Source organism: Sus scrofa, chromosome 16 (assembly GCF_054392235.1).
Source record: "Sus scrofa isolate SSC_HxYL_T2T_F1_AM1 chromosome 16, Sscrofa_HxYL_maternal_Yorkshire_Landrace_v2.0, whole genome shotgun sequence".
In the NCBI taxonomy this organism is placed as follows: domain Eukaryota; kingdom Metazoa; phylum Chordata; class Mammalia; order Artiodactyla; family Suidae; genus Sus; species Sus scrofa.
This window is the reverse complement of record NC_139398.1, coordinates 63,786,266-63,813,495: the sequence shown is the minus strand read 5'-3', so window position 1 is coordinate 63,813,495 and position 27,230 is coordinate 63,786,266. Positions and strand designations below refer to the sequence as shown.

At 48.8% G+C, this 27,230-nt stretch overlaps 2 long non-coding RNA genes across 7 annotated transcripts in view; one reads left to right on the top strand and one right to left on the bottom strand.

Moving 5' to 3' along the window:
• The window catches only part of LOC110257280 (uncharacterized), a 52,681-nt gene that overhangs the window by 10,290 nt on the left and 15,161 nt on the right, over nt 1-27,230 (bottom strand). Inside the window, exons 2-7 of one of the 6 annotated variants that reach the window (XR_014831585.1) lie at nt 13,505-13,844; nt 4,985-5,159; nt 4,470-4,593; nt 3,210-3,467; nt 1,465-1,611; nt 619-947 (exon numbers count right to left, since the gene is read on the bottom strand). This is a non-coding gene — a long non-coding RNA (uncharacterized LOC110257280). Of the gene's footprint in view, nt 1-618; nt 948-1,464; nt 1,612-1,864; nt 3,468-4,025; nt 4,594-4,984; nt 5,160-6,085; nt 6,742-13,504; nt 13,863-27,230 lie in introns of those variants that run through there. The other 5 variants (XR_014831584.1, XR_014831586.1, XR_014831589.1 and 2 more) reach the window with 5 other exon arrangements.
• Nucleotides 192-24,729, top strand: LOC146395623 (uncharacterized). The gene is made up of 3 exons (XR_014831605.1): nt 192-287; nt 18,458-18,638; nt 18,740-24,729. It is a non-coding gene; the product is annotated as an uncharacterized LOC146395623 (long non-coding RNA).

Sequence of the window (27,230 nt, the reverse complement as noted above, 5' to 3'; positions counted from 1 at the left end):
CATGTAAGGATAACCTGACCCCCTTGCTATACAGTGGGAAAAGAAAAAAAAAATCACTGTAATAAATGTGAAATAATCTGTAGCCCCTCAATGCCGTGGTTCTCTGCAGTATTTAAAAAGAACAAAAAAGATATGCGTGAACCGTTAGAACTCTAAGCCGTGTTAAGAGAAAAGAGAAGCTTCAGAACATTAGTGCTTACTAAAGAACAAAGGTGACATGTTTCAATAGGTCCATGGATGTGTATGAAGCCCTCAAGAAAGTTCTGGACAGGCGTTGATCAAGTCAGGTAGGATGGTCACTTTCTGAGGGGGCTGGATGGGGAGCATGGAGCAGAGGGAACCTCAAATTCACTGGGATGGCTTTAATTTTTAAGAGAATATTTTCGTATATTACTTGTGTCATTAAAACATGGAATACAAACTATTAAAAAAATTGCTGTCAAAAGTTTGTTTGACCCTGGGGTTACATTTGTCCAGAAGACATTTCTCTTCTGGGTATCAGATTTAGTAAAGCCCTGACCTCTCCTCTCTGGAGCCTCACCCCCACCACCCCCATCATGTGCTGGGTTTTGTAAAATACAGAAAAAATGATGAAAATGCTAATTAAAAGACACTCACCCAACTCCCTTTGCCCAAAGGCCGTGAGAAGATGCGTTTTCTCATGATGTCTCAGGCTTCCGGGAAATTCCTGAGCCCTGGGGGCCAGGCTGATGGGGGTGCACGACCCCAGGCCTGTTTGGAGGTGGGGCCCCTGGGCTTCCTCCCTCACTAGAGTCTGTCCCCTCCCCTCCTGTGTTTCTTCTGTGCTGTGCCCGCAGACAAGCGGTCAGCACCCTGGATGTTCTTCCCAGAAAAATGCAGTGATGGTGATTTAACTGTGTTCCCAGAGTTGATCTTTTTTCAAAATCAGTTTTTAGGAGCACAAATCAAACAAGAATACATTCTCCCTGGGGGACAAACAGGGATGAGGCTCAAGTCCCTTTGGGTAAAATTCAGAGGTAACCACTGTTTGCAGTTTGATGTTGTTGCTTATAGAACTTCTCCTCTGCATTTCTAATTATTTGTACTCATAAAATCATATACTGCATTGTTGGTGCTGTGTGTACACACACACCCATATATATGTGTGTTCATGTGCGTGTACTTGTATGTGTGTGCAGTGCACGTGTGCGCACATGTGCATATATGTATGTGCACCGCGCAGGCACATAAGTATGTGTACCCATGTGTATGTGTGCATGTGTGTACATGTGTGTGTAGGGTTATTAAGCATGCCTGGAGCTGGCTATGCACACTAGGTAGCGGGTGTTTGATGTCACTACACGTTTGCCCCATGAGGTGCCCTGCCTTTACCCCGTTCCTTGTTTCCCTGCTGCCTGGCACACAGAAGGTGTTTGCAAGGGCCCCTCCGCCTCAGTCTCAGGCACCACCTCTGCCTGGGCACTTGGGCACCACATCACATACCCTGAGCTCTGCCTCTGTTCCTAATGGTGCCTCAGGAGGGAGGCTCGTGGGTGTCCAGAGGGAGGAGTGGCCCGCCAGAGCCACCCCGGGGGGAGGTGGCTTGTCTAGTGGCTTCCAGGAGACAAGAGGCCAGGCTGGAGGCAGCTTCTGGGAGGGAGAAAGAGCACGTTTGATCAGAAGCCTCTTGACCACAGGAAATAGGACTACTGCTTACCTCCTGTGGAATCAATGATCACGCAACTGGGGCCCGACGTCCTTCCCAAACACTGCATTTGGGGGCGAGTCCCCTCTTGGGGCTTCACTTTCCCTCCCTGACTGACCATGCTCTGTCCCCGCACATAGTGGGTTCACAACCAGTCTCAGGGACCTACTGTGCCTCAGATCATGACACTGAGCTCTGAGGCAAACTTTAATTTGATAAACATTCACTGGTCCTCTGCTGTGTGTCAGTATCCATTAGGATTTTTTTGGTTGCAAGTGACAGAAAAAAAAAAAAAAAAACCTCATATAACTGAACAGCCAAGGGAAGCTCACTCTAGGCCTTCTTGGTTTCTCTCCACCTCGTTTACAGGTAGGCTTCTTCCATAAGGCGTCTGTTTCAAGCAGACCTTCCACCTGTGGTCCCAAGACGGCGGCCCGCAGTGCCGCGTTCTCTCTTTCTTCATGCACATCAAGCAGGGAGGGACAAGAACCTGTTCTAGCATTTCCAGCAAAACCTTGAGATCCATTCTAACAGGTCATTCGGGGTCCCTGGCTCATTCCTGAACCGGTCAGGCCATTTGGTCCCTGGGCACTTGAAGTGGCCAGGCCAGTCCTAGATCAGCCCTGGCATGGGTCAACTAACATCCCTGACTGCCACCTGGACCAAGGGATGGGAAGGATGCTGGGCAGCAACCCCCCTGTGCCCTGAAAGTGACAGGCGCACTCAGCCTTCACTCACGCCCAGGAGGCTGGAAGATGGAGTGAGTTTCAGGTGCCTGTGTCCACACACGGGAGCTGGGCTACCTCTCCTGGAAGAAGAGGTGTGACTACCACAGTGCTTAAAAAATCACCTGTGCACATCATAGCTTCTAGAACCTGGACTTCCCAATAGAGAACAACCAGATCTATTATTCCATGAACGAGGAAACAGAAAAGTCATGGCTTGCCTGGATCACACGGAAGCTCAGTGGTCCAGCTGATGGCAGAGTTTAGGATTTTTAACTCCCAGGGAAGTGCTTGGTTTGGGGTGTAACATCGCACCAGAGGTCGTAGCCGGGGGGCGGCGGGGGGAGGTAGTGAATAACTGTGTCTAAGGGGAGATGAGCTGGGGATGAGCTAGGGTGGGGGGGGTCATTCCTGGGATGTCTGGGGGAGGGAGGGGCCAGGAGTAGGCTGAGCCCGCTCTACTCTGAGGTGGCCCCAGGCCCTCGTCTGACAGGCTGCCCGTTACTCTTTGAGGGTTGGGGAACACGATCCTCACCCTGAATTCCTGGTGTTGGCTCTCTGGTGTTGTAGACAGAATGTGGCTGCAGAGCCAGAGAGACCTGCCCATTGCTGGCTGACCTTGGGCAAGTTACTCTGCCTCTCTGTTGTCTCTTCGGCTGTATCCTGAGACCAACCACCCCAACCTCTCCAGAAGCTCAAGAGGAAGACAGGAGATGAAATATATGACAGTCCAGCACAATGGCTGCCCACGGCCAGTGCCCAACAAGTGTGCATGGCCTCCCAGTGGGGTGACAGGTGGTCCATCCCTGGGCACATACTTGCCCTTGGGGTAGCTCCAGGCTTCCCCTTGGGGAGGAATGGGAGTTTCTGGCTGGTGTCTGCAGGTTGAGCTGGAATTGCTTCTAGAATGATCCAGGCCAGCCTGGGCGCACTGCTCCTGGGGCCTGATCTGCCCACTGGCCGCCCACACTCTTGGTCTCGGGAAGCTCTTCTCCCCAGCCCTGCCTCTGGGGCTCCAAGGTCAGGCCTCCGGGCGGCCCTACCAGATGAGCTGCAGGATTAAGGCTGGGTGACTCCTGTGCAGAGAGGGAGGCCGAGACAGGGCATCAAGATGAGACAGAGAAAGATTTCTTTCTCCCCCCGGGGATTAGGAAAGCTCCGAAAGGGACCCACAGTCATTCATTATTCATGGGGCCTGCCTGGGGAGTGGGGTGGGGCTACGGGGTGAGAAGTGGCAGCACCTCCCCCGGCGGCAGCCCTTCCAGGCCGCTTCCCTCCCCATTCTGGGACCAGCTAAGCTAAAGCCTTCTGAGGTGACCTGTGTCACCTGCTCCTAGAGGATGTGCCCTGGGAGGGGCATGCCAGCAGGTCTCTTCAGCATGGGCCTTTCTCCAGCTTTTGTGGCTGTGCCCCTGTGCTGCGTACAAAGCCCCGCTGTGCGGATGAGGAAACTGAGGGGCAGAGAGGAGAAGTGACGTGCCTTAGGTCACACTGCTAGGAAGCAGCCAAGCTGGGAACGAGTGAAAGGGACTCACCTGTAATGAAAGGGGATCAGTGTCTGTTGCGCATCTACCATGCGCCTGGCGTGGTTCTGGGTGCTGGGGGTACAGCAGCGAACTAAGCAAAGTCTCTGCCCCCATGTGGCTTGTATTTTATTTGCAAGGGGAGAGGCAATAGACAAAGCAACAAAGAAATGTATGAAATAATTTTAAGTCAGGCTAAGTGCCATGAAGAAAGACAAATGACGCGAGGGAATGGAGAACGAGAGAGAGGATGGGGGCGGGAATAGGCTGCAGTTTGAGATGGCATGACCAGGGAAGGCCTTTCTGAGGAGGTGACACTTTGCTGAGGCCTGTGGAAAGCGAAGGACCGAACCCTGGAAAGGTGCAGAAACGCACTCCAGTGGGGGGAGAACAGCAAGGGCAAAGGTCCTGAGGTTGGAGGGTACATGAGTGTTCAAAGCACCATGAGGCTGGTGTGATGCAGGGAGGGCAGAGGGGTAGGAGGGCGGGCTTACAGGGGGAGCAGGGGCCAGAACGAGGGGGCCTTTGGAGGCCATGGTGAGGACAGATGCTTACGAAGGAACACGAGGTGCCTGGGTCGGGAGATCTGCCCTGTGTACATCAGAGTCTCCTCTCTGGGTCGGTCCAGGTTTCCTGGCCGCCTTCCTGCAGCGCCATGAAGCAGCCAGGGACACTCAGCCTGCAGAAGAAAAGAACTGCGAGTTCACAGTCTGTCTTTACACATCCGAAGAGCTGCCACCACCATCCTCCGCCTCATCCTTCCCATTTCTTTAGCTCGGCTGCGTGGTGCCAAGCCTCGGGGGTGTGCACGTCATCTTGATTAATTTATGCTTCAGGGCAACCCTGGGAGGAGGCGCCCCTACATCACAGATGAGAAAACGGACGCTCATGAGGACGGACTTACTCAAGCTCACGCAGCCGGAGTGGAGCTGCACTGAGCCCAGACATCAGAGAGGATGCTCTTAACCCAGAGAAGGTCTTGGAAGACCCTGATACATCCACGGCTGGGACCCGCTCCAGACAATGAGCCCCCACGCCCTCCCTGCGACGGCAGAGGGGTGCTGACTCACCGGATGCTCGCATCTCCAACCTCCCTCCCTCGGGCTTTCTGCAGGGACCTTGGCCATCCTATCAGCCATGAGCGTTATCAGTCTCTGAAGGAGACCATAAGCCTGGCTGTTCTTGGGGAGTTTCTGGTGAGAAATTCCATCCCAATGCCTTTTTGACCTATTTCTAGACAAGCAGCTGTAAGAATGGAAAGTGGAGATTCTGTTAGAATCCTTTAGACACTTTTAGAATCTCTTTTAGAGTGAGAATGAGTCTGGGGATATTTAGACATCGATGTCAAAGTCTTAAAATGTTCACTTATCCTTTGGGCCAGTCAGAAACTCTGCTTCTTGGATCGTATCCAGGGAAAGCACAGGGGGTGTACAGAGATAAGTGTCCATGCAGTGAAGACACAGTGCCACCAAACCAGCCCATTTGTGACTACTGCCCACTCCAAGTGGTTGGTGCCCAAGCGCAGACCATCCCAGCTGTTATGTATTTTAAAAGTTGCTCCTGCATATAAGGATGTTTATTGCATCCCTAACATTAATAGAGAGAAATTGAAAACAACCTAACTGTCCAACAAGAAGGGACTGGTTAAATAAATGATGGTGCTTTCATAGACTACTGAATAACACTGGAAATTATGCTTTTGAAGAATTTATAAGGTTATGGGAAAATCATTATAATCTATTGTTAGAAGAAAAAGAGTTACAAAATAGCACATTCTAGAAGACATGATATAAATTTTTCTGATTCTGGCAACATAGCAAACTGAGCTGACACTTCTCCTTCCTCACCACAACGAGTACAGACATCTAGAAATGCTGGATAACATAAAACAAAGATATTAAAAAATGCTTAGCTGAAGCATTTCCTGGGGGTGCAGTAGGTTAAGGACCCACTCTTGTCACTGCTGTGGCTCAGGTGGCTGCCGTGGCTTGGGTTCGATCCCTGGCCCGGGAACTTTTGCATGCTGAAGGCTCAGCCAAAATAAATATACATTAATTAATTTAAAAAATGCTTAGCTGAGCATAAAGGGAAATCCCCACTGGGACAGGAGACATAGGCTTGATGTGCGTGTGGTGGCAGGTAGAACTGAGATGCCCTAACGAAGCAAGGACCTCAGCAAGGCGTCTCCTTTGAGTAGTTGTTCATATCGTTCACCAGGTATTTGCAGAGCATTTAAATGCCTGTGCAGACTTTCTGATGATGGCCATTCTGGCTGGTACAGGATGGTACCTCATAGTAGTTTCGATTTGCCTTTCTCCAATATTTAGTGATGCTGAGTATCTTTTCCTGTGTTTTCTGGCCATCTGCATGTCTTCTTTGGAGAAATGTCTCCTTAGATCTTATGCCCATTTTTTGATTGGGTTGTTTGTTTTCTTAATACTGAGTTGCATGAGTTGTTTGTATATCTTGGAGATTAATCCCTTGTCAGTCGCTTCATTTGCAAATATTTTCTTCCATTCTGTGGGTTGTCTTTTCATTTTGCTCATGGTTTCCTTTGCTGTGCAAAAAGTTTTAAGTTTAATTAGGTCCCTTTTGTTTATTTTTTTCACCAGTCTAGGAGGTGGGTCTGAAAAGATATTGCTATGATTTATGTCGAAGAGTGTATATGTATTTCTCCAAGAGTTTCATGGCATCTGGTCTTACATTTTTAGCTCTTTAATAAAAAAAAGAAAATGGGTGCAGGTTGTCCAGACTGGGAATGTTCAAGAGAGTAGCTTTTCCATCAGCCTGGGTATCTGAATGAAGACACATGGTACAGGATTCTCGCCTGAAAGTAAGAAATAAATCTGCTGCTGTATTAAGCCATGAAGCATTTAGGCCTGTTTATTACCAAGTATAACCCCATCTCTCCTGACTGTCATAGCCCTCCATGGACGGGGGGCTGGAGAAACCTCACCTGAAATACAGTCTCCTCTTCAGGCTCTGGGTGAAAATGAGTAGGTGTCTCTGGATAATTTGAAATCTCAAGCCTGTACCACATGAGTAAGGGGAGACTGAAGTTATACCTTCCAGTTAGTACAGGAAGCCCAAGCCAAGAAAACATCGTAGGAATTGGTCTTGACTATCAAAACCCAGGAGCAGCAAAGATGAAGTATAAAGCAAAGAGAAACCTGGTCCTCCAACCTAGGGCACATGATACTTCCACAGAAATCATAGCCTACAAATTACACAAGAAAACCACAATCAACCACAGGGCAGAGTCAGCAGACAGAACAGATTAGGAGGATGCGTATCTCAGTACCATGAGGCAGTAGGACAATCAGAAAGAGACTAACATACATACATTTTGAAAAAGTGTACCCTTAAATTACTTTATGTGACGGAATCAAGAGCATGAAGTTAAAGATGTGGTGAACTCCTTTGGTCAACTTTTGGCCTCAAAATATCAGTCCACTCTCTGATGATTCACATATAACCCAAGGATCTACAGCTTCCTTTCTATTTCAGGTTTCATATTTGTTCTACTCATAATAGAGTTCTTTTCCTATCCATTTAAACATCTCTCTTGTTGGTGAGAACAAATCAAACACATCTACCTGAGTGTTTACATGTGTGTGCAAACATAGCAAACATCTACGTCCATGAACACAGAACTACACATGCACATGTATGTGGGAATATATGTAAATGCATGTGTGATGCATACACTGATAAATAATACTTACGCAATAACGTGACTTTTTATAATCATAAATGTGTCACTCGTACATACTTTTAAAATGATTTAAGAAGAAGGTGGCTTTAAGAATGAAAGAAAAACCACGAGAGAATGACAGACACCCTGAAAGCACAGCCATCTGCATAGAGAAACAACTGGAAGGAAATACATTTTAATGTTATCTCTGGGTGGTGGGAAAACAGGTGATTTTAATTTTCTTTATGTTTTTCTGTATTGCTCAAATTTTCTATTATGATCCAAGTGTTTTTCAGCTTGCATTAAAAACTTTGTTTAACTCTGCAGGAACCACCCCCTCCCACCATCCACCCCAGAAACTGGGGCTTCTGTACTTAGGAAAAATATCTTTTAGAATTCAGGGTGGGGGAGTTTCTGCTTGGTGCAGTGGGTTAAGAATCTGATTGCGGCAGCCTGGGTCGCTGTGGAGGTGTGGGTTCAGTCCCTGGTCAGTCGAGATACGTTAAAGAATCCAGCAATGTCACAGCTTTGGTGTAGGTCACGGCTGTGGCTTGGACTCAATCCCTGGCCCAGGAACTTCCACATGCTGCAGGTATAGCCATAAAAACAAACAAACAAACAAACAAAAAAATGACCCAAGGTGGGGCTATGGCCTTTCCATTTAACAGGGGGCGCACTGTAATTTGGGGAGGGGACTGAGGCACATTCTTCTCAGCTTAAATCAGTGTCAGGCTCCTAAACCAGGGATTTTCATCCACTTCTGGGACTCTCTGGAGAGTGAGCAGTGACCCAAAGTAGGAGAACTGCCTGCAGAATCTCACATCTTCTGAATGTTCTCACAGAAGCAGAGGACTGTAGAATCGATGGTCACTTCATCATACTTTTTGAGGGCTCCTTAGTTTCTTTCTTTAGAAGGAAATCAAGCAATACAAGTGTATCACAGAAAATGTAAAGAAAACACTAAGAATGGCTGAGGATCGCACCACCCCGGGGCTCCGCTGCTGCTCAGTTCCTCCAACACGTGCCAGGTGCCTCGCTCTGGGCCAGGCACGAGGAGAACCCAAAAGGAGTGTGAGACAAGGCTCGAGGTCCATGGATCTTGTTACCAGCTTGGGAGGAGTAGTCAGTTCTTCTGGTTGCAAGCAACAGAAACAGACTGTCCAACTTCAGCGCAAAGGAATGTACTGGAGGAATATGGTGCAGCTCCCAGATTCCACAGAGAAGCTGGAGGCTTCAGAAAGGGCAGGGGCTCCAGGGATCCAGACGGCAGGAATAAACAGGCACACTCTCCCAGGGATGAATCAGCAATGGTCGTGCGCATGGAGACCCTCTGCTGGAGGATCAAGGGATGGGGAGGCACCTTGATGAGTAGCCCCGCTGGCCTGGGCGTGGTTGCGGGGTGGTAACCTCCACAGGAAACCAGGCTGCTGGCAGCAGGACGAGGGGAGTAAGGGTGGGAGGATCACGCCAGGGCTTCCTGGACCTGGCTCTGAATCTAGGCTCTGTATCGCAGCAGCTTGGTGATACGGGGCAGGTTGCCAGCCTATGGGTCCTTCTGTTCTCCTACCTCTAAAATAGATGATGACACCAGTTTGGGGGGATTGCGATGACGATGAAATGAAGTACAGTGAGCAGTCTGTGCAATGACTTGAGCAGGAAGAGGAGTCACGTGCCGGAGTCCCAGAAATCGTGGGGAAAGAGGGACAGAAGAACCCCTAAACCCTGGCTGAGTTTCCAGTTGCCTCACGATCTGGCCACTTCTCAGCCACAGCAGCTCAGGCACGTCATGGTTCCTCCTTGGGCTTCAGTTTCGGTATCTAAAAATGTGACAATCTGCCCTGCTACCTCATAAAGCAGCTGTGAGGATCCAAAAAGGGGGAAGGCTGTGTCACTGGTGCCAGCTGGGGGCGGGGATCTCACGGGAGAGGAAAGAGCCGGACATGCACCGTAGGGGCACCAGCAGGAGCAAGGCATGGAGACGAGAACGCACCGGCTCCTCCCTACAAGCAGGTGGATGCTAATGTTCTAATAATGGCATCCTTTTGTGGAGCTCCTGGCCTGTGCCAGGCTCTATAAGAGGTGCTGGGCCACAGGGACAACAGAAGAGATAGCGCTCTTGGGCACATGGAACCTAGGGATGTGGCTGCAGCTCAAATAATTGGGGATGTGCTCTGAGGGGGGACTCCCAAAGCAGTGAAAGGGACCTGAGCCGGTCTGCAGTCAGGGAAGGCTTCCTCGACGATGTGACCTGAACGGACAGCTGAACGTGGAGGAGGCCCCTGGGCCTGTAGATGGAGGAAGAGCACTCTGAGAAGGGGGGACATGCTGCAAAAGCCCTCCGGCAAGAGGCAGGGGAAAATCAGTGCAGACTGCAGAAGTGTATGCTAAGACGGCTGAGGGACCTCAGCTGCCCCAAGGGACCCATTCGGAAGCAGGGACAATGCTGCCCGTGGACATTCTGCTGTTAGGTCCCCAAGACAAGCCACAGAAGTGGATATTCCTCAAGCTCTCAGAGAGGTTGAGTGCCTTGCCCAAGGGCATTCAGCCTGTAGGACAGCCAAGGGAGGATTCAGATGTAGGCGATTGTGGCAGAGAACACCCCTTGATTGAGAATGGTGAGGATGCTGCTGACAGACATGGATAAGGTCCTCCAGGCACTAGGGAGCCATAGTGGGTTCTTGGTACGCAGGGCGGCCATTTAGTTCCTGTGTCAGAAGGCTCAGGACAGTGTCTGGGGACAACACCATGGCCTGCTATGCCCCATGCCACAATGAGTCATGCTCAGCAGGCAACCTCAGCCCTCTTAAGGCAGTAAGTGATGGTGGCGAAGGAATACGAGTGTAATTGGAGGTTGCTGCTGTGGCCACTTTGGAGCAGGAAGGCCGATTTCCTCCTGTGAGATTGATTCTGGTGGTAAAAATCTGGAAGAAGGACCTAGGTTCTTGTCTTCTTTGAGGGAAGAGTTCAGCAAAGAGACCAAGATTGTGAAAAAGAAGCAAAGCACACGTACAAAACACATGGGTGAGCTTGGAATGAGTTTGTGCAGTGGGGACAGCTTAGGTTGCTTACATAGTGGCAGTTTTCCTGGCCAATCATTTCCGTATTTGGTCCTGGAGTGGGCACGCGTCAGTCAGCCCAGATGGATTCCAGCTGGTGTCTTCTCCCTGCTTTTGTCCTTCCCCTAGACTGAGGGCCTTCTCTGCGCATGTGTCAGGCCAGAAATCCACAAGGACGCACCCACTCCGTGCCCAGTGCTCCTGCTGGTATCCCATCTCCAACCATTGGCAGGAGACCAGCTGCAGGTGCTCAGCCTGGGGCCAATAAATCTCCTACCTTGAGAGGTCTGTTCGGGGGGAGTGAGGCCACAGAGAGGGGCGCAGGTTTCTGAGAATCTGCTCTGTACCAAGCCAGCACATCCCCTGTGCGCTGGAAGGGAGGTGACAAGAGGTCCTGGGGGTCTCCTGACTTGGCATTGGATAACCCAGCCTCGGGACAGGAAGGAGCAGGAGGTGCAGCTGAGATGGGCCCACGGGTGAAAGTGGGTCTTTAACACTTTTGCTTGTTGCTACATTCACTGTATAAATAACTTCTATTTATGGCAAGTGTGCCTGGCTTCCTTTTTAAGGGAGTGATAGGAAGTGAGTTTCAATAAGTTTCCAATAAATCTATTTGAGTAATACCTTCTGATCCATTCAAAGAAAAAACCATTAGTGCAAAATGCAGGGAGCTAAAGGTGTGCTAAACTCTGGCCACAGAGGAGTGGGGGAGGTCCGGATCACCTCCTGGGATCCTCGTGAAAGCTCTGGAGTGGGAGCTGTTACCCCCATTTTATAGCTGGGAAAGCTGAGCCCTGAGAAACGGACTTTCCCTCGGCCCCCCAATGGCAAGGGCTGAGCCCATTCTGGAACTTGGGTGTCTCCTCACATGCGACCTAACTCACTCAACTCCCAGATTCAGAACGTCTGGGTTGAAAAAGCCATCCCACCTCTTCAGGTAGCTCCTTGGCAGTTCAGCGCTCTCGTGATGACAGGGGTTTTCATCCCGGCCCTGGCTCCACCATTTTCTAGCCTGTGGCCGAGGGCAAGTGCCTAACTTTCTCTGAGCCTGGTTACTCATCTCTAAAGTGGGGACGTTGCTGGTAGCTCAAAGGACTGTTACAAGGATTTAATGAGGTGATGTCTGTCATTGTTCCCAACCTGAAAGTGAGACAATAGACCCCAGAACCCTAAAGCTACCCGTCCAAGTTCTGACAGGTGGAAAGGGGAGGAGCCAGGTATGAATACAGGTCGATCAGACTCCCAAACTGCTGGTTTTAAGGATCCCGTGGTGCTGCCTCCCTTCTACCGAAAGCCACCCTGTGCCCACGTTGGAAGAGCTAAAGGGTCTACAGTGGATTAAAAAGACACCTGAATGACAAGCCCATAGGGAAAGGGCTCACTTTCCTTCCGGCAGGAGCCCATGGACTCTGTCAGGATCCCCAGAAGCATGCAGGGTCCGGAGGGAGGGAGGGCGCTTTCCTGTGGGAAAGTGTAGGGCGTTTCCACTTATAGCCTGATAATTGGGCCCCGTGAGGTCCAGAGCACAGATGATGTCATGCAGCCTCTGTGGCCTTCGGGGCTTAGGAAGCCTCTGGGGAAAACAGGGTGGGGGAGGAAGGGCTAGAGTGCAGAGAATCTGGAAGGAATGACAGATGAAAACAGGAATCGGAGTTTTGGACATTGGACTGCGGTGAGGGAGCCTGAGAGCAGCTGTAGTGGGAGGTGGGGCAGCAGAGGCCCACGCTGGGGGCAGGGTGACAGGATGAGCCCGTGGTGTTGAGTGGATGGGTGGCTTTAGTGCAATGGCGAGGAGTGGAGAGAGATTCCAGGGAAGCAGCTGAGTTCAGGGCTCCTGTGCTCTGCGACACTGGACAGAGTTCAGTTCAAATCCCAGTTGTCATTTATCAGCTGTGTGATTTGGGGCAAATACGTGACCTCTCTGAACCTCTATGAGGCAGACACTGTCAATCACCAACCAGGGAGCCATTTCCTAGACCATCCCAGCTAGGAAACCCCGATCCTCCTCAGGGTGGCAATGCGCTCAGCCCAGGGGCCTCTGTATCCCAGCTGCCTGCACAGTGAGGGGTGGCCGAGCCCAGGGCCTCAGTCTCCTGGTCCTGAAAGGAAGATGACTAGAGCCTCTTTGCAGGGCTTGGAGGAGGAGTTCAAGGGATGCAAAAGCACCTGGCTCGGTACATGCTTTTGAACACTGCTGAGGGTGAAGCAGGCTTCTCTCCCCCTCGCCCTGGATGGTGGGTCTGAATTCTCATCTCTAGCATTTCTGGCTCTAACTTCTCTGATGTCCACTCGGCAGTCCCTGTTGCCCCAAATGCAACAAACCCATCCTTCTCCCTTCCCCCAGCCATCCCAGCCCTTCCCAGCCTCCCCATGGCTATGTCACCTTTCGTGGGCTCTAGAGCCAGCTATCTGTCTAGATCTGAGTCTCAGCCCGTTTCGTCTAGCTGTATGACTTTGCAAATTACCCAGCATGGATGGTAAAACCTCCTACAATTGCCTTGAGGGTACAAATAAGTAATTCGTGCCCAGTGCCTAGCACAGAGTGAGCACTTTTCTGTGTTGTCCTGTCCCTGTTGTCCTGTGTTGTCCCTGGGGGCGGAAGGCTGACCCCTTGGCTTGGCCCACCACATGCCACCTCTTTCCCCAGCCCCAGCGCTGGGACCCCATCGCACACTGGGTCCCATTTCTCATATCTCTATGCCTTTGCGCTGGCTGGTCCTCTGCCTGGAATATTCTGCTGTCCGTTTGCCTGCCCTTCTTTCTTCACTTGGCCAATTCTGCTTTAGCCTTTAAAACAAATTACTTATGTCACCTTCCCCAAGGAGCTGTCCCTTGCTCACCCCTGGGCTTCCATGGCCTTCTGTATCCTGACTTCAGAGGCATTTCCAAGGTCTTATCATTGTCTGTGTTTCTTTCTCCATAGTTGCTGGTCATAGTGGCTGCATGATCTGGGTCCCCAAGGCCTGGCTCCAGGAGTCTCACGCCAACTGTTCCCACGCAACTTCCACCATGGAAATCCCCACAGGGGTCCAGCTCACAATACCAACAGCTAACACTTGTTTAGCATTTGCTCCATCAAGTCTCACACATGGGGAGAAGTCTTACACTTTCTCTCACGTCGGCTATGACAGCTGGCATGGTTACTTTCGTGTGTCCACTTGACCAGGCTGTGACGTTCACCTGTTGGGCAAACATTAACTAGATGTTGCTATGAAGGTATTCTGTAGATGAGTCAACCTACAATAGGTTGACTTTAAGAAAAGAGTACCCTCCCTACTGCAGGTGGGCCTCATCTAACCAGTTGAGGGCCTTAAGAGCAAAAACCAAGGTTTCTCAAAGCAGGAATTCTGCCTCAAGACTCTACAGAAAATCCTGCCTGAGTTTCCAACCTGTTGGCCTTCCTTACAGATTGGACTTACCAGCTCCCAAATCAAATGAGCCAATTCCATAAAGTAAATTCCTCTTATGTACACATACATACATACATATATATATGGCATGTATATAAGAATATTATATATATATATCATGTATGTAAGAACATTATATATATTTATAACTCTGGTTCTCCTTTCTTGAAGAACCATGACCAATACAATTATCATCCCTATTTTACAGATGGGGAAGCTGAGGCTCAGAGAGATTAAGTCTTACGATAAATGTCATATACCAGCTTGGTGGCAGGGCCAGAACTGGAGCCCAGGCAGCCTCTCCAGGACCAACAACATTCTGGACCACCCAGCTAATGCTGGGATCCAGGGTCTCGTTCTTCTCCAGACATTTCCCAGTGCCTGGGGCCAGCTTCCTGAGCCAAGGGAATCAGTGAATAGGCCTCTTCCTGTGGAGCCAGGATATTTTACAACTCTTCTCTAAACTGTGTTTCCCAAAGAGATGTAGTTCTCACACCTAAGTTCTCTAGGAAAAAAAAAAGAAAAAGAAAGAAAGGGAAGACCTAGGAACAATCCATTCCTTCCAATTCCTGGCTATGTGACCTTGGCCAAGTACCTTCCCCTCTCTGGGCTTCAGTTCAACCTAAAATTCCCTTAATAGGCACTGGTCAGATACATTCTGATACCTCCAGACAGTGGGATAAAGTCAGGAGATTCTCTGTCTGTGGATACAGAAAAATCTTCAAGATGAATTGTAGGTTGAAAAGAACAAAGTGTTGGCAGCACGACATAGATGTTCTACTTTGTATAAGAAGAGTTTAAGAATATGTTCTTGTATTTATCTAAATAAATTGGAGAGATACACCACAAACTATCAAATATGATTCCTTTTTTTTTCAGAGCTTAGGTATGTTTATTCCCATACAAATCATCACAAAACCAAGTCCAGGGGAGTGGCCGTCCCGTCCCCGCCCCAATGTGCAATGGCTCACTGCTGGCCTCCTCCTCCTCCACCTGACCCCTCCCATTCCATGGCCTCCACCAGGAAGCCCTCTAGTCTTTCCTTCAAGACTTCAGAGAGCAGAGTAGAGAAACCCACCCCACTGAGGCGCAGCAATAAAGTGCCTGGTGTAGATCAAATATGATTCCTTGAGGGAGGGAATAGATAGAAATACAGATGGGATGAGATTTCTCATTTTTTCAAAAAAGAACAATAATTATAAAATGGACATAAGAGAGTATTTCCTTTAAAAAGAGAGTATTTCCTTTAAAAAGTTGTAGTTAGGATTAACTTTAAAAATATGTGTAGGAGTTCCCATCGTGGCTCAGTGGAAACAAATCTGACTAGAATCCATGAGGATGCAGGGTCAACCCCTGGCCTTGCTTAGTGGGTTAAGGAGCCGGTGGTGCCGTGAGCTGTGGTGTAGGCTTGGATCCGGCGTGGCTGTGGCTGTGGCGTAGGCTGGCAGCTGTAGCTCTGATTTGACCCCTAGCCTGAGAACCTCCACATTCCATGAGTGCAGCCCTAAAAAGACAAATAAAATAAAATACAACCAGATTGGTTAAAAAAAAAATAAAAAAAGGAAAACATGTAAACTGCAAAGCACACAGTAGGTACTCAGAAGTGGTTGCTAGTTGTCTCTTCACTGAACCGTATTTTTACCGGCTTTCCCCAGGAAACAGGAGCTGATCATCATTATAGCTCCACTTCCCACTGGAGCGCTCACTGGGTGCTTCCTGCTAAATGGGGTCCTTTGGGCTACAGATGAAATATTCCTCACAGGCCCTTGCTTTCCAGGATTTAATAATCCACCTGGGGAACCTGGGCTAACATCCACTGACAATATAATGCTCACCATTCACTCACTAGTGTCAAAAAGATGCTCTCACTCTTTGCTGGTGGGAAGGAAAAATGGTACAGTCACTTTGGAAGACAGCTTGGTCGTTTCTTGCAAAATTACACATACTCTTCCCATATGATGCAGCAACGATGACCCTTGGTATGTACCCAAGTGAATCAAAAACTTATGTTCACACGAAAATCTGAACACGGATGTTTATAGCAGCTTCATTCTCAATTGCCAAGCTTGGAGGCAACCAAAATGTCCTTCATCAGTAGGTGAATGGATGAATAAACTGTGCTACATCCACATGATGGCATATATGTCAGGATGAGAAAAAATGAGATATCAAGCCGTGAAAAGACATGCAGGAATCTTAAGTGCATATTCTCTAAGTGAAAGAAGCCAACGTGAAAAGTCTATCCATAGTAAGATTCCAACTATATGACATCTGGGAAAGGCAAAACTACAGAGATAAAAAAAGATCAGTGGTTGCCGGGGGGAGGTAAGGGGGAGTGGAAGGTGAATAGGCAGAGCACAGAGCGTATTTCAGGGAAGGGAAAATACTCTGCAGGATATTATAAGGACAGATATATGCCATTATACATTTCTCCAAAGCCATGGAATGTACACCATTGAGACTGAGCAGCAATGTCAACCACCGACTCTGGTGATAACGATGTGTCAGTGCAGGTCATCAATTGTAACTAATGTGGGGATGTTAACAGTGGGGGGTCTATGCCTGTGTGGGGTCAGGGAGTGTAGGAACGCTCTGTACTCCCTGCCAATTTTGCTGTAAACCTAAAACTGCTCTAAAAAATTAAGTCTTAAAAAAACTCAAAGGGAAGGACAGGTCACTGGTGGATAAGAGGAGCTTTATGAGATGGGGACAAATATTCCTGGAGCTGTGCCAGACATTCTTGGACACACCCCTCCTGTAATTCTCATGTCAACCCTGGGAGGAATGGTGATTGCTTCCATTTTACAGAGGAGGAAACTGAGGTTCAGAGAGTTGAACTAATCTGGCCAAAAACACACAGCCAGAAATTGGCAGAGTCAGGCTCTGACCTCACATCTCTCCAGGTACAAAGCCCCTTGTCTTCCCCTAGACTATGATGCCTGGCCAGAGCCTAGAAGAATCCAGTGGGTTGACTAAATGAAGCTGGGGGTAGGTGGTAAGACGGGTGTGGGTTAGGGAGAGTGAGAGTAGCAACATGAGAGTGACTCTTTTCAAAGACCCTCCAAACTTGACAACGACCCTACTGGACAGGCAGAGGTCATAGTGTTATCTACCCTCCGACCCCCACTTACTTATTTCTCCATTTAGCCAATCATTAACATTTTAGTAAAAACAAGTCCTTGCCAAGCATTATGTTGGGAACTAGGAGCATTAAAATGAATGAGGATCCAAGGAGCTCACAGTGGAGCAGGAGAGAAAAGACTCACCACTGAATACAGGCATTTGAATGGTGAGTTTGAGGAAGAACATCAAGTAGCAAGTGCCCAGAGAAGGTGACATGCAGGGATGGAGGTCTTAGAGCATGTGTAGGAGTCTGTTGCGTGGGGTGGGGCTCCAAACAACAGCCTGTGGGAAGCATCAAGGTAGACGAAAGCATGATGAGTTTGGAGAAGAGCTAGCGGCTCAGAGTGATTGAGGTGTGGGTGTTGGCAGGGGGCAGGTGGGCAGGTAGGGAGGGAAGAGGACAAGGACGAAGCCATGGTTTGGGAAAAGATCAGACTGTGATGCACTGTGACAGACACTGGACACCATAGGCTCCAGTTATCTTTATCAGTTAGGCTCCAGACATCTATAGGCTACAGAGAGTTAAGGGGGCAACGGGGCAGCTGGGCAGATCTGGACTTTGGAACAACCACTCTGGGGCTCTAGGAGGGGGGCAGAGAGAGTGGAGACAGGGGCCCTGGGTCCATTCTAGGGTATCTTCTAGTGCCTTAGGACACTTCCAGGTCTCTCCTTTGCCACTCCCTCTTTTTTAAAATTTTTATTGAGATAATTGTAGACTCATATGCAGTTATAAGAAGTTAATTTGAGAGCTCCCTTGTACATTGTGTCCATGTTCCCTCAATGGTAACTTTGTTTCATTTATACTGATTTTTATTTTTCCATTATAGCTGGTTTACAGTGTTCTGTCAATCTTCTACTGTACAGCAAGGTGACCCAGTTACACGTACATATATAGATTCTTTTTTCTCACATTATCATGCTCCATCATAGTGACTAGACATAGCTCCCAGGGCTATACAGCAGGATCTCATCTGTAAAGCGATTCCTTTGTCACTTTTGATACGGAGGGTGGCTACTGGGCCGAGGGTATCAGTGTGCCGAAAGACAGATGCCCAGAGAGTTCTGGTGACAGGGTGCCTCCTTTCTCATCACCTGCCCTTCCTCTATGAGTCAAGGTCATTTCATAGGTATGTCACGCAGCAGGTTTGGGAAGCCTTACAACAGCAACTTTTAAGTTCATCCTTACAACCCCCATTTTTTTTGCTAACTTTTTTTTTTTTTTTTTTTTTTTTAACTAACCCCCTTTCTATCTCCTCATAGGAGACCAGGCCAGCACCTTTGGCATCACCTTTAACATGGCCATATCCAAGACAGAGTGGGTATAGCCAAGGCCATCAGCTGATCAATCAAGTTTTAAGTTCCTCTTACGTTATATGGTGGTGGTGTTAAGATGTACCTGCCCATCCAGAAACGACCTTTCCGAGTACGCCTTGCTGATCAGGTGACCAATTCTGAACAATGCAAAGGGAGCAGAGGATTGCATGACACTTTTAAGAGGAGGTGCTGAACAGTGGGTATATCATCTTTTCTTTCTTCTTCTAGTCCTGTTTGGCTGATTCCAGGATGACCCTGAGCCCAAAAGATGGCAGAGGAGTCACAAGATGGAAGGGCCTGTGTCCTGGAGCATCCATTAGAGGAAGGCCATCCCGGAGAGCCGCAGGCCAGGAACATGAGCATTGGACGTCGTATGAGTGAGAAATAAATATACATAGATGTTTTGAACATACAAAAGAAGTAGAGAGTATAGTATGATAACCCACTTCAGCCATCCATCATTCAGCTTCAAAAATTATCCACATTTTTCCAGGATTCTTTCACCATCTCCACCCTGCTTTTCAAATTATTTGCTAGTGGGTTTTAAAGTCATTTCCAGACATCAAGCAAAAAACCCCCAAACGAAACAAAAATCCAAATACCCTTTATTATGCTAAGCCGCCAAGATGAGGGGCCATTTATCACAGCAATTAGCCAGCCCTGACTACTGCAATGGACACTCAGTACCTGGCTGTTGAACTGAACATAACTGACCTGTTTTTCTAGGCTATGCAGCGTGCAGAAGAATGTGTCTGGGCCTAAAGTAGCCAGAATGCCAAGCCTTCGAACTCTCTGAGAAGCAGTTATCTACTTCTTCTGGCCCAGCCACCCGCAGCCCCACCCACCCACCCTACTGGCCCCTACCTCCCACTTCTTCCTCCTTCCAGGCCCTGAGCTGTACAGAAGAGAAGCTGACCCAAGGTGGGTTCAGGAATAGAGGGTTTTCTGGGCTATGTCTCAGCTCAGGCTGGGCTGGGTGTGGCGGGCGAGGCTCTGTGGGAACAGAGAGTAGGCAGAAGGGATAGATGTTGGAAACCCAGAGCTTAACAGCCAGTGGGTCCGGGGCCAGGGGAGTAAAACCTTTTATGCCTTTCAGCTCGGCCTGTGTTCATGATCCTGAAGCAGAGATAGATCAAAGCTTTGTGGTCAGAGCCTTGGGGGAGCTGGAGTCCATTCAGAAGTGACTATGGTGCTCCAGTGGGGCAGCCCTTTGCCTGGTGCTCCAGATGCACTGGTGGGCTGGATCCCAGCTTAGCTGGATCCTGGCTTAGATGCTCCCGGGCTCTGTGGCCTGGGGCAGATTCCTTTCCCCCTCAGAGCCTCAGGCTTCCCATATTGAAAATGTGGGTAGAAACATCAACCTCCCTGGGCTCCACGGAAATTGGCCACGATGTACAGAGAGAGCCTGGCATCCCGTAGGCTCTTGGTGACACATAGCGATTGCTACTATTTCTGTTAATCACAGCGATAAACACAGTAGTGCAAGTGGGCACCCATCCAGGAGGTAGACCAGGGCTGGAGGATGCTGGGCCCCACCCTCTTGGGAGCTGTTTTCAGAGAAGGAGAAATGAAGAATGGGGGGGTGGGGTGGCGCAAAGGCTTTCGCTGGGTGTGGCCAGGTCTCATGTTGCGTGTCAGAGGAGTGAGGGTGGGTGGAATCCTGCAATTCAGGGGTTCTTTCCTGGAAGGGGTTGGATCAGCAACAAAATGCTCCCTCCCTTGGAGACACCCTCACAGCTGTCAGGAAAAAACAGCTGCATGGCTTCCCTTCAAAGAGAGGAAACCTCAGTCCTGTGGGGGAGGAAGGCAAGATGTGACAGAAAACAGGAACTCCCAGGCAGGTTCTCTGGTGACGAGGAAGCGGGAATAATGAACTGGGTCAGCACTCCTGATTCCGGGCTGTGTGACCTTGGGCAAGTCACTTCACCTCTCTGAGCCTTAGCTGCATCACGCTCTAAATGGGGATACTGATGCTCATCTCACAAGACTACTGTGAGAAAAAGAAAAAATGCCTCGCACAATGCCTGGTACACAGGAAGCCCTCAATGAAAGATCATTGTAAATCACTTCTAAAACTAAAATGAAACTTCCTTTGCTCAAGCAATTTCTAAATATCAGAGGCACCTGTCACTTCTTCTCATTCCTTACATCAACTTCCTGCAGTGGGCTCAGCCACTTCCACAGCATTAACCCCTATTTCCATGACATCAGTTTGGTAGGTGGCATTTGAAGCTGTGGTCAGATTCCTTTTTTTGTGTGTCTTTTTTTTTAAGGTCCACACCCACAGCATATGGAGGTTCCCAGGCTAGGGGTCGAATCAGAGCTGTAGCTGCTGGCCTACACCGCAGCCACAGCAACACAGGATCCAAGCTGTATCTGTGTCCTACACCAGATCCTTAACCCTCTGAGCGAGGCCAGGGATTGAACCCACGTCCTCATGGATGCTAGTCAGGTTCGTTAACTGCTGAGCCAAGCCAAGAATCTTTGGTCACAGACTCTTGATATTCCCCTTAAGCAGCAATTGCCACCTTTTCCATCCTGGGACATTTCCTCCATTCAGTTGAAAGATCTTAATTATTCTCTCTCCTCTAGTCCCCAAATCCAACCCATTGACAAATCCTGCTGCCTCTACCTTCAGAACACATGTCCAATCTCCCCACCTCCACTGCCACCACCACAGTCCACACCCCCCTGGGCTTTCCCTCCTGCTCTGCTCACAGCCCCCTCCCCACACTCCCTGTTCCCACCCTCGCCTCTCCTACAGCCAGCTCGCCACGTAGCAGCCTCACACGTTCCATCTAATTCTTTATTTTGACGTAACATCTAGACTCCCAGAAAAATTGTAAGAACAGCACTGTAAGACTCTCCACCATTCTTCACTAAATTCCTTACGTGTGCCTTATCATTCTTTATCTCAATATGTACACGTATTTTTTTCTAAAACATTTGAGAGGAAGTGCAGACGTGCTGATGCTCCTTTATCCCTAAACATTTCAGGGCTATCTCCAATAAAAAGGGTATTCTCCTACCTACCTGCAGTACCATGATTAAAAGCAGCACTGAGCTAGCACTACTTGCTAATCTCCAGACCGTATTCACATTTCTGCCTGCTGTCCCAAAAGAAAAGTCTGGAGGATATATTGCATTCTGTTCTTGTGTCCCTTCAGCCTCCTTAAAACTGGAACAATGCCTTGGTCTACACCTGTCATGCCCCTTGGCATTTTTGGGAAGTACAGGCCAGTTACTTTGCAGCATGTGCTTCAATTTGGACTTGTCTGATATTTCCTCCCACAGTGAGCTCTTAAAAAGTGTAGGAAATCTCCTTATTGGCTTTCAATGTTGAAATGATTGTCCATGGCACCCAGAGAAAAGGCAGACTCCCCGGCAGGTCTCTACCGGATGCAGCCACTGTCTGACTCCCTCAAGGCTCCCCCTCTGCTCCCTCCACTCAGCACTCTGACCTCAGACACACCTCCTCAGACCAGCCCAACCTCCACCTCCTTATCCTGCTACACCGCTCTTCTCTTGCCCTTAGGTTGTACATCGAGTCTCCTCCACTAGAATGTAAGCCCCAGAACTGGGCTGGGTTTTGCCTGCTTCTGTACACCCAGAATTGCAGTGGCGTCCTGGCCCCAGCACACTTCCCGGGGGGTCCCCTGCTGTCTCTCTCCTCACTAATCCTCGGCCCCTTTCTCCAATAAAGCACCCTCCTTAAACTATCCCCTGAGATGTTGCAGGATTGATCCCAAGTTCTGGTGTGTGACAGAGGGAGGTCCAGGAGGGATCCCTCTGCATGACATGGACAGACCTGGGGTCCAATACCCCTGTGCTATTTCCTAGCTGTGCGGCTTTTGGGCAAATTCCTTCACATCTCTGGGCCTATATTTCCTTGTCTGGATAGAAGAAATAATCCTTAATCTGGTGAGATGCTGGATGAAGACTTGAGATGATGGATGTGGAGGTACCTGGCACAATCTCGATCTCTCTGTAGTCGGTGAAGTAATGAGACCCATTGCATCTTCTGGAGAAACTGAAAGGGGGTTGTAGTGGGTTGGATGGTACCCCCTCCACCCCAAGAGGTATGTCCAGGTCCTAATCCCCAGAACCTGTGAATGTGACCTTATTTGGTTAAAGCGTCTTTGCTGACGAAACTACATATCTTGAGATGACATCATTCCGGTTATCCCGTGGGTCCTAAATCCAATGACAAGTGTCATGTTTCTAAGAGGCACACAGAGGAGACAATGTGAAGATGGAGGCAAAGACTGGAGTGATGTGGCTACAAGCCAAGAAATGCCAAAAACTGCCTTGGGGGCCACGCACGGCACGGGAGGGAGTCCAGCCCTGCCAACAGCTCCATTTTGGACTTCTGGCCTCCAGAACTGTGTGAGGACACATTTCTGCCATTTTAAGCCTCTCAGTTTGTGGCCATTTGTTACAACAGCCCAGGGAACAAATACAGGACTGACCTTTGGCAAAACAACACAAGGCCTGGCCCACAAGGAACCCTTTCTGGGTGGGACTTTCTATACCAGTGTTTCATTCACTCTTTGCCAGAGGTCGGAAGAGAGGGCAATGGGATAAATATGGCCCCGAGGGCTGAAGCCTCCTGAGCCAGAGGTCTCCCATGTCCCCTCCTTTAGCAGACCCTCCTTTGGAAGGACAAATGCCAGAGAGTGGCCCAGGCAGCAGGAATTATAGGCCACCTGGAACCAGGCAGAGTGGAGTCGGGGTGCCGGCTGATGACAGGGTTGCCTGGCTGCCAGCACCCAGGGACCTTGGGGTCTCTGGAGGCCAGTGGGATGTCACAGTTGCCCTTAGTGATGACGGGGAGAGGTAGCCATTGGCCTGTGGGAACAGGCTACCCCAATAGCTCCTTGCTTGGACAACACAAAACAAGATTCTTGGACCCTTTTCAGATACCTCTGCCCATGGCAGTCTGTCCCCAGATCCACACCATTTCTACTGCATCACATGCTTCCCTGGAGAACTTTGTGTCCTTAGCCTGAATCTAACATCTGGTGGCATGGCCCCTGGTTGGCTCAGGAATTTTCCTGATAACTCCAGGAAGCAGGTGCAGGCAGCATGGAGCCCACGACCATGGTTCTTGTGTGACCAGCTGCCAGGCTTAGGCTTACTCTGGGGTCTCTGCAGCCCCCAGGGAAGGACAAAGCTCCCTGTGCGTAGATCCTAACCAAGGTGGAGCTTGAAATGACACTTCCTTGCAAGGTGCACTGCCTGAGCTTTCTTCTGGGAAAAGATACCTTTCAGCTGCTACAGTACCCACACCAGCTACAGGCGCTGCCCACAGCACCCCCACTCAGGAACCGCTAATGAATTCTCCTTCGTGGCTCACACACTGGGCAGGAAGAAGAAAGCTGCTCTGGGAACGGGAACAGCGAGCGAGGACCCCAGGGAGGCATGTGGAGGAGGCAGCAGAGGCGGCTCTTTCACACCATGTCACAATGGAGGTAGCAGTTTCCTTTTTGGGGACTGGAAATGCGACCTACTTCCTTATAACAAGGATGCTACTTCAGCACTGGGATGGAAAACGCAGGTGAAGGACGCTTTCCTCTCTAGATGGAGCAAGAAAGGGAAAGGTTCTTGCTTTGTACTCCACGTGCTGTCCCCCTCACCCAATGCCTGAAACCCCACACTCAGCCTTTCCATCTGGGCAGCTCCCCTCTGTGCTTCATAAGCTGGCTAGAGGAGACCACTCCGCCCCACTGCCCCCAGCTGCCTTCCACTGCTTCTCCAGGCGGAGCGGCCCATGCTAGGGGTGAAGCCATAGCCTTCTGGATTGGATTCTGGGCTGGTTAGGCTGCCTGAGAAAGGGGGCTGCCTCCCCAGTCCCTGGCACAGAGGCTGGCATACAGGAGGAGATCAGAAATGCTTTCTTATCATCTATGGGATGCAGACAGGTGGAATCTATTCTCTGAGCTTTGGTGTCCTCATCTGACAACAGAGCTAGGGTACAACAGCTGCCTTTATTAAGTCCTTCCTATTGACAAACTCAGGAGGTGGGTGCTGACATTAGCCTCACTGCACCAAGATGTAAAATAATGTGTTCAAGTTCTCACAGTCAGTAAGAGGCCAGTTCACTGTGTCTCTCTGGACCTCTTTCTGAGGGTCAAATTATATATATGTATATGTGTATGTTATATGTCGTATTATGTGTGTTATATGTTAGATATCAAAATATGAGATAACATACATTATCAAGTATCAAGTGTGTTATATGTATAATGATGTGATATATATGTATGTATGTATGTTTATATAGATAGGGACATGTATATACATGCATGTGTGTTTCAGAGCAGTCAGTGCCCGACACATGGGAACTGCCCAATAAATGGGAGCTCTTTTACGTATTGTCACTGCCATCTCCTCTCTGCTCCCAGCACTTCCAAGGCACTGACTTACCCTATCATACGGCCCTTGTCCAATTCTTCTCCCTTGGACAGGAGAGCTCTGAGCACATGTCTGCCTAGAGTAGGTGCTAATTAAATGCTAAAGGAATGAATATAGTGAATGAGGAAATGACTCTAAATGAGATTTCAGCTCCTAGAACCAACAGTTGTGGCTCCCAGGGAATCTCAAAGGCACTTCTATGAAAGGCCATTGTCACTAGTGAGTAACATTTTATTGTAAGCATTTCTTTTTTTTTTTTTTGTCTTTTTGCTATTTCTTGGGCCGCTCCTGCGGCATATGGAAGTTCCCAGGCTAGGGGTCCAATTGGAGCTGTGGCCACCGGCCTACACCAGAGCCACAGCAACTCGGGATCCGAGCCTCCTCTGCAACCTACACCACAGCTCATGGCAACGCCGGATCGTCAACCCACTGAGCAAGGGCAGGGACCGAACCCGCAACCTCATGGTTCCTAGTCGGATTCGTTAACCACTGCGCCACGACGGGAACTCCTATTGTAAGCATTTCTGCAGTAGGAAAAGAATTTTCCACATTAGAAAACCCTTTCATGTTATCTCTGTTGGTCCGCCCAGATGAGGGGTGCAGAAGTTCATGGCACCTACTTTATAGATACAGCTGGCACTTGCTTTGTGAAGGATATGGCACAAAGAAGCTTTAGCTTCTTGATGTCCAATCCATGCTCTGCCACATCCTCTGTGTGATGTGGGGCAAGTCACTTTTGAATCTGCTCTGACTTTCACTTTCTACGTTAAATATGTAAATATTTCCGTTACTACAAAACTGTAAATAATCCTATGTTTTCAACTGATATGAAGCTTGCATGAGGCACTGTACTCGGAAAGAGTTAGGACCAAATAGGACCAAATCTTCCACAGAGGACAACTGAAAAAGACATATAGAATACAAAAATATCTGGAAGGCATTAAAGAGCCAATAAGAGAATGAAGAATTTTCTGACCACAATATACTAAAATATGAGAACCCAGAGAAATAAGACCATGACCCAAAGCTGCATTTTCCCTAAGGGCATTTACTAATCCAGAAGAAACCATTGTGGTTTTGGTGGCCTCAGCACAAATTTAAGTGCCAGAGTCAACCAAAAGTGGGGACTTTTAAATGTTCCTCCTTCCTCATTTTATTTTTGAAATTAAAAAAAAAATCAAAAAACACTTCTATTTTTTGGCTATGCCAAAAAATGAAGGCGTTTTTGGGCCAGGGAATGAACCTGAGCCACAGCAGTGACAATGCCGAATCCTTAACTGCTAGGCAATGAAGGAACTTTCCCTCCTTCCTAGTTTTAAGCTGGGATCCTGAATGCATCAACTCTCTCACTGACCTTCCAGTTCTAGTCACCTGGGTAATCCAGAGAATCTCAAGCCTTGAACTTGGATTAAGGTGGTTCCAGACTGGTAGAGTACCCAGACTCCTGGCAAAAGCAAAGAAAAAGTCCTCTCTGGAGAAAATACCACTATCTTAGGTGACAAATTATCCTTACAAGTAACTTTTATTTTTTTTCTTTTTTTTTGTTTTTTTTTTTTTTTTGTCTTTTTTTTGGTCTTTTTGCCATTTCTTAGGCCGCTCTCGCAGCATATGGAGGTTCCCAAGCTAGAGGTCCAATTGGAGCTGTAGCTGCCGGCCTACGCCAGAGCCACAGCAACATGGGATCCGAGCCGCATCTGTGACCTACACCACAGCTCACAGCAACGCCGGATCGTTAACCCACTGAGCAAGGGCAGGGACCAAACCCGCAACCTCATGGTTCCTAGTCGGATTCGTTAACCACTGCACCACGACGGGAACTCCACAAATAACTTTTCAAATCAAATTTACAGCACACAGTGGGGAAAAAAAAGACCCCAGGGGCTCAAGGAAATAATAAATCTGAGTGAGAACAGAAACCACAGTCAATAGAAATATACACAAAAACTTCACTTAGAATTATCAGACACAGACTATAAGATAACAATGTTATTGCATTTAGAGAAATACAAAGGAACACAAACTACAAAAAGTAACATTGCAGATTTGAAAAAGGACAAGATAAACTTTAAGAATTGAAAAATTAAAAAGTTAAAAACTCAAAGTCGGGGCATTCCCATCGTGGTGCAGCGGAAACGAATCCGACTAAGAACCATGAGGTTGTGGGTTCGATCCCTGGCCTCGCTCAGTGGGTTGAGGATCTGGCATTGCTGTGAGCTGTGGTATAGGTCATAGACACAGCTCGGATCTGGTACTGCTGTGGCTCTGATGTAGGCCAGCAGCAACAGCTCTGATTAGACCCCTAGCC